The following is a 15,388-nucleotide window of genomic DNA, read 5'->3' on the forward strand; positions in this document are numbered from 1 at the left end:
TGGTGCATCAACAGCCAGCACCACTCTTCTCATTCTTTTTCTTTCCTGGGGGTGTCGTGGGGCCCCAGTCAATGTGGAAGCTATTTAAACATTCACTTGTGAAGGGAGTAGTGCATTAAACAAGTGATTTGCATTCTGTCCGGGGAAGGGTTGATGAATGCTTAGAAGCTACCTGGAACGCCACTTGCGCCGCTCAAGAGTGGTTGGAGATTTCCTCCACAACTGCCGTCCCTGCATTTCTATGTGGCGTAACTCCCTGCGTCACACCAGCCACGTCGTTTCCTGATAAACGCAACAAAAAGGGCTGCAAAAAAATTAAGCGCAAATTCTGGGAATTATCTACTAGTGCGTAGCATTCGTATGCCCCTTCTCTTGAGCGGGAGTTTTTTGCGGCCATATTTTTTGATTTTTCTAAATCCTTTCCGAACAATTATCTCCATTTACGCTGCTATAACGATTAGTTGGAAACTACCCCGAAATGTGTATTATTGTGGAAATGCAGGGTGTTACACGGTTCGCCATTTTCCGTAGTTTTAGATGCGAAGGCATCTCATTCACCCGCCTTGTCCCTGCATCAGGCGTCGGCGTCGTCGTCGTTGGCGTCCGCCCCTCCCCATTCTCCTCACCGCGCGAGCTGCGCTCTCCGCCGCTCACCCCTCTCCTCTCCGATAACGAACACTCTCTCGCGAGGGGCATTGGATTGGATTCGATTGGCTTGGCTTGGATTGGATTGGATTGGATTGGATTGGATTAAAGTGGATTGTGTTGGATTATGTTGCGTCATAGCCGCGGACGCGCACTGGCGCCGGCGCGTCCCCTCACCGTTATGCGCGCTATAAAACGCGGTGCCTGCGCCGCTCCGCTCCATCGTTCCAGCGCCGTTCCTCCGCTGTCCAACGCTGCAACGTGAACCCGCTATGCGTCGCATCTACACAGGGGTTCCCGCGAGGGGAGGTGGGAGTTTTTTTTATGTTTTCATTTTTCTTATTGTTTCAATTTTTTTTTACCAATTGTCTCATTTACGGTCGTACAACGATTATAGGTAGAACTTCCTCAAAATCTACAATATTGTGGAAATGCAGGCCGTTATACGATTGGTCATTTTCGATATTTTGATATAGTTTTGTTGTTTATAATTTTTTTAAAGTTTCATTCAACCAGTTATCTCCATTTACGCTATTGTAACGACTACGGTGGAGCTTTCGCGAAATCTGCCTTATTGTGGAAATGCAGGTCGTTACACGTTTCGCCATTTTCCATATTTTTTATATTTTTTCTCAATTTTTAGTTTTTCAAATGTTCTTGGGAGCACGCCATTATAGTTATTACAGGTGGAACTCCGCGATATGTGCATTTTTCTGGAAATGCAGGGCGTCACACGGTTCTGGCTGTGGAGTTACTCGTCAAAGAATGCTACTCATTAAAACGGATTGTAGGACAATTACGATACTCCCAAGTGCGCAATTTATGTGCAGGGCGTATTCAGTCTTCTGGGTGACCGCGCATACCTGCTGCGTCTCACGAAGTGATCGCTGCATCAGCGAATGCACGAAGGCTCGCGATATACTCCGGAGTTGTACCGCGTCGCCGCGGGGGATCACGTCTCTGGCCGCTCGCCATATATTTATCCTTCGCTTTCCTGCTCGCCCTGTGTTCGGCGGCCTCTCCGCTCTCTGGGTCATGTCTTAGCGCGTCGCCGCTGGAAGCGTCATCTCGGTATACCGCGCTCCCCTATATATCCGCCATATTCTCTTACTTCGCTTTCCAGCTCGTTCAACCTTGAGACAGCTTTACTACGCCTGGACACTCGCCGATGTCCGAACAAAAAATTTTGGGAACGTGGGCTGACAAGAGGAAACAAAGCCTAGCCGTTAAAGCCTTGCTTATTTTTCTTAGTGACTCCTCTCTGGATTCTCGGCCCTAGGTTGCGACAAATTTTAACAGACTGCGAAATAATGTCTGAGCTGTTTTTTTTTTCTTTTTCATTGACGATAGTCATGTGCTGAAAAGTGAACTGTAGTCATCTGATTCAGCGCCCCATTGTACGTGAGATATTTATTGGTTTTAGTGCTTGTACATGGTTCATTTGTAGCTTTCATTGTCATGTCCCATACCTCCCATAATCATTCCTCTCTCTTTCTGTCCCCAGTACCTCTGGGAGAGAGAGAGAAGCCTGCTACTTCCCCAGAGGGAAGTAGCAGGCCCAAGATCAATTTTTCAGGCCCACATCTTCTCCTTTTCAATAAACATTTATTCTCTCTCTCTCTCTCTCTCTCTCTCTCTCTCTCTCTCTCTCTCTCTCTCTCTCTCTCTCTCTCTCTCTCTCTCTCTCTCTCTATCTATCTCTCTCTCTCTCTCTCTCTCTCTCTCTCTCTCTCTCTCTCTCTCTCTCTCTCTCGGTTTGTCTTCGGTGTTTCCTGCGTCCGCTCGGTTACAACGAGGGACGGCGGTGCCGTGCAACCACAGGAGCTAGCGCTTCGGTGCAACGCACTAAAACGTATTGGCGACTTTACTAACGAATTTTGCCAGGTAAGAAAATAAAGGGCTACCTGCTGCCCGTCAGCGATAGGAGCTTAATTGGGAGTACGCGGCTTCCCCAAAGTTCCGAAATGAGGCTCCATCTTTGCAACGCCCTATCAGGGGGAAAGAAATAAGCATAAGACATTTCGCGGACATGTTGCGAGTAAGGCAAACGAAGGAGTTTCAGTTTTGTAATTGTCTACGCTTTTCTTGATGCGAAAAAAGCACCCCACTGCTTTCCCGCAAAGAGCAGCCGCAAGAGTCTGCTTATTCTTTTGCAGAACCGCTACCTTTCTTCACTAATGTATGCTTAAATTTTATTGAAAACGATAATAAACAACCACACGGATAATAAATAACCGCACAGTTAATAAGAAAAGAAAAGTTATTTCAAATTTTGGGCTTTTCTGTCGAGCCTGTACTTCTGACGACCTCGATAACAGTAACCTTTTATCCCAGAATTTAATTAATATTTAAGAGTCAAACAATTAGGGTTATAATTCAATAAGAATAGCGGAGTGGATACCACGAGATGGGTCTAGAAGAAGGGGAAGTCCAATAACACGACAGAGAGATGAAATACGGAACTTCGGTGGTAAACTGTGGACTCGAGTGGCGCATGAAAGGGGCGGTTGAAGGTCGATGAAAGATACCTTCGCCTTGCGGTGGATCTGAGCACACTGATGATGATGAGTCTATCTGGTATTTAATATACGTTTAAACGGTCAGGGCCTTGCAGGAAGTATTGGTTGTAATTTTTCAGTGATTGTAAGAAATGGTAGTTGAACACGTTAATAATGATTTGGAGACTGTAAGAACGTCAAACATACGCACAGCAAGACCAAGGAGTTGTGATGCAGATGCGTGAACGAGCATTTACGGGCACATCAGCGAAGTGTTGTTTCCACCGTAGCTAAACCACCAGCTATTGACAAAAAAAAGCAACTTTACCAATTCTGTGCACCCGTTCAGAAAAATTGAAAGCAGTGGAGCTAAAGACAGAACACTGCACTTTGTCATTGCCTATACGGTGCACCTTAGTGACGGCCTTTTTCACGGGGTAATACATAAGCACGGACCAGGGGCGCTATAACAGAACACCTGAGTTCTGCCTACTCCCTATGTTCCAGCTGCTTGGGTTATCAAAGCGGCGATGGTGTAGCATCCAATCCACCTCGAGTGAAACCGGCCCCATCGCACTGAACACGCCTGGCATATTCAGCGCGCCGTAGTGGAGCCAGTTACGGTGATAAAGAACGCCTTGTCATATCATCCGCAGCAGCGCCATCTGGAAACCAGCTGCAATACTCACTACCTTGCATGAATTAGATCATGCACCACTATTTTGAAATCTCCAGCCTGGCTGTTGGCCATGCCTGGCACTGGGCGGTCCGTTTTTCTCAGTTTCATGTTCTTCCACTGAATTATGTTTGCTCCGTCACTTCAGGATAAACCAAGCGCAGCTCTGCGCACGAACAAACGAAGGGCCCGATTCTCGACTGCACAAACTGCTGGCAATTCGCCATGTTTTTTTTTTCGCTAGCACGGCGTAAGCAATCAGTGACATGCTGCACCTATATCTATGTCGATATGCTGTGTAATTTGGCAATTCGCTAATAAAGATCGCAATCAAGGTATGAAATATTGCGCAAGAAGGATATAAAAACACTTGGCATGTACTACAATAATTAAGACGGTAGCTGAGGCTTACAAAAAAAACACATTTGTCCAGGTCAAAATTGGCGTCAACACCACCAGGCGATCGAGTAACTTTGATCCAAAAGTGACCGAAAGGCGGATGTCGAGCTAAAGAGCATTACGCAATTTTTTACCGTATCTATTTATTTCTTACAATCGCTTTTAGTAACATAGTTGGGCTCTCTGCTTCAATGCAAGCTTTGTGGCGTTATCATCTCCCCACGTCGCCACGGTATCGTCTGCTGCTATGTTACAAGTTTATGGCGTGATCACAGAAAAGACGGCGCCGACTATCGCTTGTGTGACACATAAGAGCAGGAAAGCTCTACGCCTGATAACCGCGGAGCGCACCGATGTCGCCGATTCACTCATTCGTCAAGCTCGACTTCAGTGTACGCTTTTTCTCTGGAGTTTGATCATGTGACCCAGTAACTTACTAGGAGGTGTGTGGACAAATACCATGCATTGGGTTCTCTTTGTCATGGGGAGACTTGTACTGCCCTCTTATGTTGCAGTTACGCCAAAAAAATAATTTTTGTCTTATTGCCAAACATAAAAGCACACTACGGCACCTTATTTGTATGCTCCATGATCGCTGACTTGGAAACAGTCGAAACTATTAATTCTTTCGTTAGAAAACATGCTTTAAACCGCGCGTAGTGCAAAACTGCGCCTGCTGCGAATTCGCAGACATTTCGCGACGCCAAAACCCGGGGCAACTTTTTGCCCTCTTTTGCTTGTATTTCGCGACAAAAACAGCCGCCATTTTCAAGCTGTTACGTAACATTACGTCACTTTTACGCAGGCTGAAGTTGACGATGTGTGACGTAATCGTTCGCGCCAACTGTTTAAATTACGTCACGCCTTCTCAGCCAATCACAGAGAGGGTGTGTATTACAAGCAGTATTGTTGTTGAATAGCAAAGACAGGCTTACGTTGTCATGTCCGGTGCATTTAGTCTGGTTTTTCATTGCAGGCCAAGAATTAGGCGCTTTTAGTAACGAGAAATAAGGCAAACTTTAGAACTGGTGTCCGTAAACGACATGAAACGTCAAAATGACGACAGCACACACAACCGCGTTGTCAACCGGAAGCACGTGACCACAATTTAAAGCCAATCAGAAAAGACTTCCGGAAAATTGCCTGAATTGCCGGCAATTGTGCAGTCGAGAATAGGGCCCTTGGCGGCAATTTGTGGAGTCGAGAATAGGGCCCCAAATAAGCAAAGGGGTTCATTGCAGCGAACGGGGGCGCTATTCCAGAAGGCCCGAGATAGCTCGGTCCCAAGTTTAGAACTGCTCGAGTTAACGAAGTAGCGATAGTACAGCATCGGATACCCTCAAGCGCTACCGGCGCAATCGCATGGAGCACGCGTAGCATTATCAGCGCGCCCAGTTGAGGCCGCTCACGTTGAAAAAGCACAACTTGCATGAACATCTGAGTCCAGCGCCGTCTTGAATCGAGTTGCAATATGCACTCCGTTATGCAAAGTAGATAACCCAGCTATTCCTTCTAAAACTCCGGCCTGGCCCCAGCCTTCTTTTCAAGCTATGCCCTGTAAAGCGGCGTGGGGCGGATCCAATTTTCTCGGTGTTCTTTTCTTCCACTGAAATCTGTTTGCTACGTGGTTTGAGGGTGGCTGCAGTGTAGCTCAGTGCAAGCCCGAAACAAGTAAGCGAGGAAGTTTACTGTAGGGAAAGGAACGCACCCTTCTCCCAACCGTTAGACTGACCGGCTTTGTTTACGTGCAAACGGCGGGCGTAGTATCAGATATCGCCCCAGTTTAGCGTATCATGAGCGTGTTTCAACATTTTATACGAGCGCGTTTTAGACGTTGAAGGTGTGTAATCTGCCGTCGATTGTATTTTTGCTGTGTATCAATACGGCTGCCGTGGGAAAATCTTGTCGTGCTGGCCGCTCCTATCTTCCGGACTAGAGCGAGCACTTCGTTCGGACTGAAAACCCTTCCCCCCCCTGTGACTGCGGCAGCATTTGACTGACGGTGGCCCGGGGACGTCATTTGTTTTAGATGCGACGCATCTCTTTCACCCGCCTTGTCCCTCCGGCGTAGTCCGGCGGCGTCCGCACACCACCTGCGTATGCGCAAAGTCTCCTCCGTTCTTCTCGCCAACAGCTGTGTGCAACGCGCTCTCTCTGTCTCATTATCATAACAGCTGCGCGCGCTTCGCTGACGCTTCTCTCTCGCATTTGCTCTCGCTGCGCATGCGCAACTCTCCTCAGTTCGTCTCCTCTCCTTCAAGTGCAGAATATGAAGCGGTGAGCGCGCTGCGCCGGTTCAGTCAAGTGCGTTCGCTTGACTGCGCTTGAGTTTGCTTGTGCTTCGCTTGACGACGACGACTCCGTTGCTTCTTCCGATGTAGTGCGATGGAAGCAACAGCCCCGTCACCGAGTGGTTTGACGCAATCGAGTACCAGCGTCAATCCAAACGCTGATGGCAACTCTCTCATGTCGCGTATGCATGTGCATGAAAACTAAAATTGCGCCCATCTTCCCGCGTATGAGAACACCCGCACGTGATGGAATGCATCATGCGCGGTCACAACACGTTTCACGCGATTTAGAGAATCAACCCAATGGAAACGCCAATTGAACCCCCACCCCCCCCTCCGCCGATGCGTCGCATCACATCAGGGTTCCCTCGCGGGAAGATGGGCGTAATTTTTTCTGCTGAGCTTTGCTACCGGAGCATCTAATGCAAGTGACTTCGTGGCTGTGACGCTACCCCATCGGCGATGTGGATGCCATGGCAACCATAGTTGGGTGGGGCTTCGGTTGCTACTCCGTACCCACGAATGGGCGGGGTGTGTGTGATTGACACGAGAACTCGGAAGGAACTCGGGAGAGGTATTGCGCGGCCTAGTTGAACTCGTGACGCTCGTTTTGGCGGCTGCTGCGGCGTAGATCATGGTTCACGGTCGCCGTAGTAGGCATATATCTATACCGACAGAGTTTTTCCTTTATCGGAGGAGGAATTTCAAGCCCTTTTTCGTCTCTCGAAAGTACTGTGCATTGGCTGTGCAGCCATCTGACACCCGACCCCCGTTGCGACGACTTTGAGGCGGCTTTCGCTTCATAACTTCCGATGAGCAAGTGTTGCGTGCGGTGCGGTTTTAAGTGACGGACACCTTCCACGGGAGCGTTGGTAGCGACCGCAACAGCGACTGCCCTCAGTCGACAGTGAGCCGGTGTGTGCGCTATAGGATTACTGCAGACAAGGTTTTCGCCGTTTTAAGGCGGTTAGCCGGACATGGTTTCCGCAGGTTCTACTAGAAAAACTTTCCGATGTGGCGCTTCATTTATTGTCAGTGGGGCAGACGGTTTTCTTGAGGCGTTTCGTGTCACACCATTCTTGCGAAAACTTTACTCGCAGGATAGTATATATTCAACGGCGTGTTTGTATTATCGGAGGCGATGTTTACGCATTTCAACGGGTTTTGTCTAGCGTCTTTGTCGTCTGGCTGGAAGCGGATCATGAAAGCCTCGTAAAGGGAAGATTGAGACCGAAAGAAACAGCATGACGCCAGAAGAAAAGTTAAGATATAGAGTCCATAAAGAAAAAAAAAACGACTGTGGGGAAGTTCCTCGAACAAGAGCTGTGAAGAGCAAAGGGAAATAACGGAAACAAATTTGAAATGCTGTGGTTGTCGCTATTCCTTTCTTCGTAGCACATGGCCAATTGGGTGACTCATCTGCAATTGGGAGCTTTGAGGAGCGAAAGGGCTCCGTTTTTTTAATTCACAAAACTGTGAATTGGAAACTAAGAGTAGTAGAATAAAGCGTGACACGTGAACGTGATGGCACATGAGAATGACAAGTGCACACCAGCTGCGCAGAACCACGATTATAGGGAGGCTGTGCTGTGTGCCAGTCTTCTTGCTGGCGAGTTGTCTACGAAATGAAAGAGAAGAAACTGACGCAAAAGCGGTATAGCAGAAAAAAAGCCCGTCGAAAGCCAAAATTCATGCCGAGAAACAAAGAAATGAACGCGAGAAAAAATACGCAAGTGCAATATATCAATTAAGGATTACCGCTAGTACAATTATCAGTCCCTTTCGATTCCCGGCCGCAGCGGCCGCTTTTCTGATGAAGGCGAAAAGCAAAAACGCCCGTGTGTGCGAGATTTCGGTGCACGTTAAAGATCCTCAGGCGGTCAAAATTAATCCGGTGCCCTCCACTACGGCGCGCCTCATCGCCTGCGTTGCGTCGGCGCGTTAAAACCTATATTCAATCATCAATCAATTATCAGTTGCTAATAAGTATCGCGAGTACAATGTATCAGTTGTTATTAAGAATCGCCTAGCTTTTGCCTTGAAAACGCTTAAGCAGGCTGAAGTGGTACTAGGAATAACCGTACCTGAAAGCGTACGGAGGGTTTTGATAGCACCGAGCAGCAAGTACTTTGAGTGTGGCGCGTTTCCATCACTCTCTTTCTTTTTTTGCTGGTAGGCCTTAGTCAAGTGATTGCATTGTCTGCCACCGACGGCAGAAATGGGCAGAAACAGCTGCTTGGGACGGCTAATTTGCAACAAAAAGCTCATAAGAACGCCTGGAATAAAAAATTAAAGTGAACTTTGTAGTGAAATACAGATCAATAAAATAAAAGCTCGATAAAGTAATGTAGTTGGATTTGCCTGCCGCCAGTAGCCATAGAGTTTCTTGGTAAGGATAGTAGGGAGGAAACTGTGCCTTGTAAGCCATGTCGTCATGGGGGCTCATGGGAAGACCCCCCTTTTTGGCTTGGGCTTGGCATGACAATTGGATTCTTAAGCAGTGTTTGGGATTTGCTTTCTTCACTATGCATTGCATGTTTATGAGCTACAAAGAAGCCGAAATCCTGCCTGTTCTGTGGTGGCCGTGTTCGGTGAAACAGCAGGCAGTGTGTGATCGCACTTGACGTTGCTCATGACGCAGTCGAAGGACGCATGACTGAGCGGGTAATATGCCACCGCGAAATTTGTAGCCCACGAAAAGAAGATACAAAACGTACTTCGCCGAAGACAAGATACGACCACGGGGATACGACAGATACGGGCGCGTGTATGCGTCCTATCTTGTCATCGTGCACGACATTTTTCAGCCCATTTCAACATGGCTTTTGGAAAAATTACTCTGCTAAACTCAGCTTCTAACATTCACACACGACATTGCATCAGCTCTGGATCGCGGTTAATCTGTAGATTGCATCTTTTTAGATTTTCAAAAAGCGTTTGACAAAGTGTCTCATCAATTAATACTTCTTAAGCTCAGTACCATAAACATTGACCCTAATGTGTTTAAGTGGATAGAATGCTTTTTAACCAATCGCACCCAATTTGTGACTGATAACGAATGCAATTCTCCTCCTACTGATGTTAAATCTGGTGGACCTCAGGGTTTCGTGTTAGGTCCTCTGCTCTTTTTAATATTTATTAAAAACCTTCTTAATGGTATAAATTCCTCCATAACATTATTCGCTGATGATTGCGTAATTTATCGCGAGATTCGTGACCAAACGGACAACATTATATTTACAGGCCGACCTCGACACTGTCTCTAAAATGGTGCAGCAAATGGCACATGACACTTAACACAAACAAATGCAAAAGCATGACCATTACGCGCAAACTTTATTCCCAGTAGCCCTTTAATTACAAAATTACCTGAGTCATCCTCGAACACGTTACATCATACAAGTATCTTGGTGTTCATATCAGCAATGACTTAACATGGCACACACACATTATTATCTCTGCAGCAGCGCAAACCGTTCCTTACGATATATTCGCCATAATTTCTCACATGCCCCATGCTCCCTTAGGTTAACACTTTATCGGCCACTAATTCGCCCTAGAGTATGCCTCGGCAATCTGGGACCCTGCACAACAAAACCTAATTTCTCTTCTAGAATCCGTACAAAACCGCTCAGCTCGATTTATCCTTTCCGACTACTCCAGTAACTCCAGTGTTTTAATAATGAAAAATTACCTGCTCCAACCAAGTTTACAGAAAAATTTCAGGACTTTTTCTGTTTCACAAAATCTTTTTCCATAACCCATCTATGAGACGCGACCTTTTCTCAAGGCCCACGTACATATCATCCAGTATCGACCATCCGTTCAAGGTTGCCGTTCCATCTATCTGGCCGCACCAACGCATTCTCTTATTCATTTCTCCCCAAAACGTCTGAGGAATACAACAACCTTCGCCACCACATTGTGTCAATTGAATATCCTGCATCATTCAAGAATGCACTTTCTGTGCATGTAATGCAGTAACCTGGTTTCCGGAAATATTCTTGTGTTTATATACTGCCTGTACTTCTACACTGTTACCTGCTTCATGCACTGTACCCACCCCCTCTGTAACGCTGGAAAGGCCCTAAGGGTACTGTAATAAATAAATAAATAAATAAATAAATAAATAAATAAATAAATAAATAAATAAATAAATAAAAAGGTAAATATTAAATAAATAAATAAACAAATAAATAAATGAATAAAAACTGTCAACGCCACGTTTTCTTTTTTCTTGTTAAACTAGTTGGTGGTCGGTGCACCGTTTCACCACGAAGGCAACGTTTTAATAGGCACGCTCAAAAATCTTTCCAGACTCTTCAAGCAACTTATTATTTGCAATAATGGTAATATAATAAAATCTGAGTCTCTAATGAGTTTTCCCCCCAAATATTAACCCTGTTCGTAACAACAACTTTGGCCTGCGGAATAGCAGGCACAACAGTTCTGGCAAAAATACGCTTTCCTTCCTTTTTCCTTAGTTTTAAAAGAGCCTCTTTTTATTTTCCACTTACATTATTGTACAGTATTCTTCGCGTTTTTGTGGCACTTTGTTTATATTTGCGGTCACTAAAACGTTTCAGTTTAAGCCAATGACGAAACTAAGGCGAGCGCAATGTATAATGACGGTCCATGACGACACAGACGGCCTCGATGTGAGCCGCATAGGCGCTAGCGCCAGATTCCTCTCTAGTGTATATTGTAAGAAACTCTATGCCAGTAGCCACCAGTGCATCAGTGGAACCAGAGACAGCAGTGAAAAACGCGCCACCTGGACGCTTACGTCCCCCCAATAATCAGCGAATAGCATGATTCGCATTTTTAAAGCGCTTGAACTACGCCTGAAATATTATCATTACCTTACGTGGGCGTCGCAAGAGCTCGTTGTTTCACGAGTTTCGCTCAATCTCGGGCCTTCTGGAGTAGCACCCCAGAACGCGCCCAACTCCCGCCCATACAGTCTCGACCATCAAATATGGCTTTTTTAAAGGCACGTTTGATTGTTCACGGCGGGCACTTATCCGAAATCGTCCCAATTCAGCGTATCAAGAACGTGTTTGAGCATTGGGGAGTGCGCTCTAGATGTTTAAGTTGTGTGATTTGTCATCGACTGTGTTTTCACGGTGTATGAAGGAGGCTCCCGTGGAAATTTTTGTCGTCTTGGCCTCTCCTATCGCCTCGGGCAAGTGAGAACCCCAGTAAGGACCGAACACCCTAGCGACTGCGGCACCTCTGGGCCACAATGGCCTGGGGACTCGCTTTTTGTTTGGTGCTAAGTTCTTGTCGCTTGCAGCGGGCATCAAATGACGATTTCGTAGCTACGACGTAACGCCATCGATAATGTCGAAGCCATGCCTGGCTGTGGCTTCGGTAGCTACGCCGCGCCAATGAATGGGCTGAGTGGGTTTGATTAACATTATAACTCTGAGAATACTCGGGAATGGTTTTGCACGGCCAAGTTTAATTCCGACGCGCGTTGCCGCCGCTGCTTCGGTGTGGTATTTATACATCCGCTGATCTTTTAAACTCAGGAGGATTTTGAGCTGGTTTTTATCTCTCCAAAAGTACTCTGCATTGCCTGTGCTGTCATCGGGCGACCGACCCCCGTTTGCGACGACTTGGAGGCGACTTTCTATCGATGACCGTCGATGAGCAAGTGTTGTGAGCGCAGCGGTTTTACGGCACGGGCAGCTTCCACGGAAGAGTGAGTAGCTACCGCACCATCGACCCCCAACAGTCGACAGTCACCCGGTGTGTGTGTGTGTGCGCAAGTGGTCACTGGAGGCGGGTTTACCTTACCTCGCTTTTCTTTTAGATGATTCGCGGGATATGACTTACGCAGGTTCTACCGCGCGTCTATCCGTCTGCAGCGGAGTGTGCGCTTCAGTTATCGCGTTATCGCCTGCTCGCAAAACAATTTCGAACGAGGCGTTGAAGGACCGTGCGTTTCATTTATCGTCAGCGTGGCATAGTAGTTGCGTGTCGCACATTTTTTTTGGGAAAACGTAACCGGCCGGATAGCTTATACGTATATACATATACAATCAATGTCGCCTATCTGTTATCAGACGTGATCTCTACAAACTTCAGCGGGTTTTGTTCCGAGTCACAGTCGTATGGCAGGAATATGAACATAGAAAGCAAGTAAAGCGGAGAGTTGAGAATTAAACTAACCTCGCGACGCCACAGGCAGAGTTAGCGTGAGTGGGAAGGGGGCGAAAGAAGAGAGGGGAGTGAAGGGATTGGGCTCAATGAAAAAGAAAATTCACTGTGGAGAGCTTCGTCGAACAAGAGCGGTGAAGAGCAAAAGGAAATAAGGCAAACAAAAAGTCTGAAAAGTTGTTGGCGTTGTTGCTCTTCCTTCCTTCGTAGCACATGCCCACATGGGTGATAAGCCCGCATTTTGAACTTTGAGTACCTAATTTGCCTGGTTCCCAGAATTAATCACTCTGTGAATTTGAAAATTTAATGTTGCAGAATAGTGTATTCTGCATGACAGCTGAATGCGATACAACGGGAGTAGGACAGGTGCGCACCAGCCTCGCCGAACCCCAATTATCTTGAGGCTGTGGCTAGTGCCAGCCTGCTCGTTGACGCAGTTCATTAGGAAATGAAATAGAAGAAACTGATGCTAACAGGGTATAGCAGAAAAGAAGCCAGTCGAAGTAATTCGTGCCGAAACACAATGAAGTGAAAGCGAGGGAAATGCAACGCAAATGCAACGTATCAGTAAAACAGTTGTTAGTAAGTATCGCCAAGCTTTCCCGCTCGAAGCGTGTAAGCAGGCTTAAGTGCCGAATCGAAAAGCAGACGAACAGTTTCGATAAAGTAACACCGAGCAGCAATTATTTATATGTGGCGCGTTTCCATCACCCGCTTTCTTCTTGTACCAGTCGGCTTCAGTGACGTGATTTTATTGTCTACCATAGAGTGTAGAAATGGGCAGAATGTGGTTTGTCAGGGCGAAAAATTTCCAAGAAAAAGCTCAGATGAACACCCTAAACGAAAAAAAATAAATGAACTTTGAAGTGCAATACAGATTAGTGAAATGAAAACGCGATAAAGTAAAGTAGTTTGATTTGATTGCCCCCTGTAGCCACCAGTGCAACAGTGGAGTGAGACAACGCACTAAAAATGCGCCGTGCCCAAGTCGGCTTTCCTTGGAGCGAGCTTCCCTGGACCGGTCACGTCGCCTCAATATTCCGCAAATCGCTTGAACCGCATTTTTAAAGCGCTTGAACTCCGCCTCGACATATTATCATAATGCTACGTGGGCTCCGCTAGAGATTGTGTCTCCCGAGTTCCCCTCGATCTCGGGACTTTTGGAATAGCACCCCAGGGCATACCAAATATTACTTGTTCTTGGAAAGTGGAAGGCATCTAGCAGGCTTTTTTAATTATTTTAAAACGGCATTGAAGACAAAATACAAGTGTAGTTAACTTGAATCAAGCAGCCTATGGTAACTTACTCAGCTCAATTCCAGCCACAAAAGGCGCTTTTTAGTAAAAATCTGCAATAAAAATAAATAATCTGCAAGAAATATTAACCAGAAATTTGAATTTTGCGCACAGGGTGTTCTACGAGAGATCAGACATGGGGGACCTATCGACATCTCTAATTTTGGCGAAATTTTACTTGTAGTTCCTGGTGCACAGGGGAAAACATATGTCCAGTTTTTTGTGGAAAAAAATATTTCTCTATCTCAAGAAGGTTCCCAAATCCGCATCTGGTCACTACCGTGTTCAGTGCCCAGCGGGAAATATGAAACTTCTACCGCTGTTAAACAAAAACTACTGCTGCTATCACCCTAGTTCTGTGTAAAGACTTTGCATACTCAAAAGTTTGACATATTCCTCTCTGACTTTTTTATAAAAATTACCAAATTGAAAAAATTTGGAAAATTTCCCAAAATGTGGGGGATTTTTTCTCGGAAGTTAAACAAACTATGTAGTTGACATGTTTTAGTGTTACATATCTATACTTGTTAAATCTTCACTCCAATTGTAGTTTATGTGCTTAAGACGGTTCAGTATGAAAGAAGTCCTGTGCTGCAGCATCGTAACGCATTTTGGTATATTTTTAAAAACCACGTAAAAAAAGGCGATTTTCGTTTTTTTTTTTTCAAATGTCCCAAATTAAAACAATGGTTGCTCTCTATCACCTAAATCAAAAACTTGCTGCAATATTTTTGTGGTTGTGCAGCTACCAAGCGCTGAATATGGCCTTGTTTGCAGTATTGCGGTGTCATACCCTTGGTTTGTAAGAAGCTTATGACCGCAATGTAGGGCCAGAAATGACCGTTTCACAGAGAAAATTAATAAACATTCCGGTGAGCATGCTTTGTTGAAATGGACGCGTATAAGGTACATTGCACCTAAATCCCATGTTGAATCTCCGGCTCCCGAGCCCATGGTCGGCCGTATGTATGATTATTTACTGGGGCGGTCTCTACCGCACAACTTCAGACCTAGCCTTATTAATTAAAGGGGCCATGCAGACAATATACAAGTTTGGTTCATCGGAAAAATTGCCTCGTTAGAATGTTACCGCCACCACTTTTGACGTAAACTTCGCTCAACAGTTATATAATTAGGAAAAAATGAAATCGTCATCAGGCCCACTCGCTCATTCCCCGCAACAGAACTTATGTCATATGTGCCACCTCTGCGATTGGTTTATGCCGGCCAAAGCGAACTGGCTATTTGCGCTTAAATTTAGGACAAATTCTTTTTATAGCGGTAATAATGGTGGGAGCAACAGTTGAAGGTAAGAAAGTACACGTAAACATCGATGTACCGATGTAACTTCTGTTGGTAGTGCGCGCACTCTGTTTGTTTTAGCTCCACAACAGTGCGGCGCTTTGCGGTTATCTCCG

At 45.9% G+C, this 15,388-nt stretch overlaps 1 protein-coding gene across 2 annotated transcripts in view; it reads left to right on the plus strand.

Annotated features, from left to right (window-relative positions):
- The window catches only part of LOC144152884 (sodium-coupled monocarboxylate transporter 2-like), a 69,759-nt gene that overhangs the window by 8,857 nt on the left and 45,514 nt on the right, over nucleotides 1–15,388 (plus strand). The gene's annotated exons all lie outside the window — the stretch shown is intronic.

The sequence above is a fragment of the Haemaphysalis longicornis genome, unplaced genomic scaffold, assembly GCF_048455015.1.
Source record: "Haemaphysalis longicornis isolate Haplotype H1 unplaced genomic scaffold, Haemaphysalis longicornis Haplotype H1 scaffold_9, whole genome shotgun sequence".
Classification (NCBI taxonomy): domain Eukaryota; kingdom Metazoa; phylum Arthropoda; class Arachnida; order Ixodida; family Ixodidae; genus Haemaphysalis; species Haemaphysalis longicornis.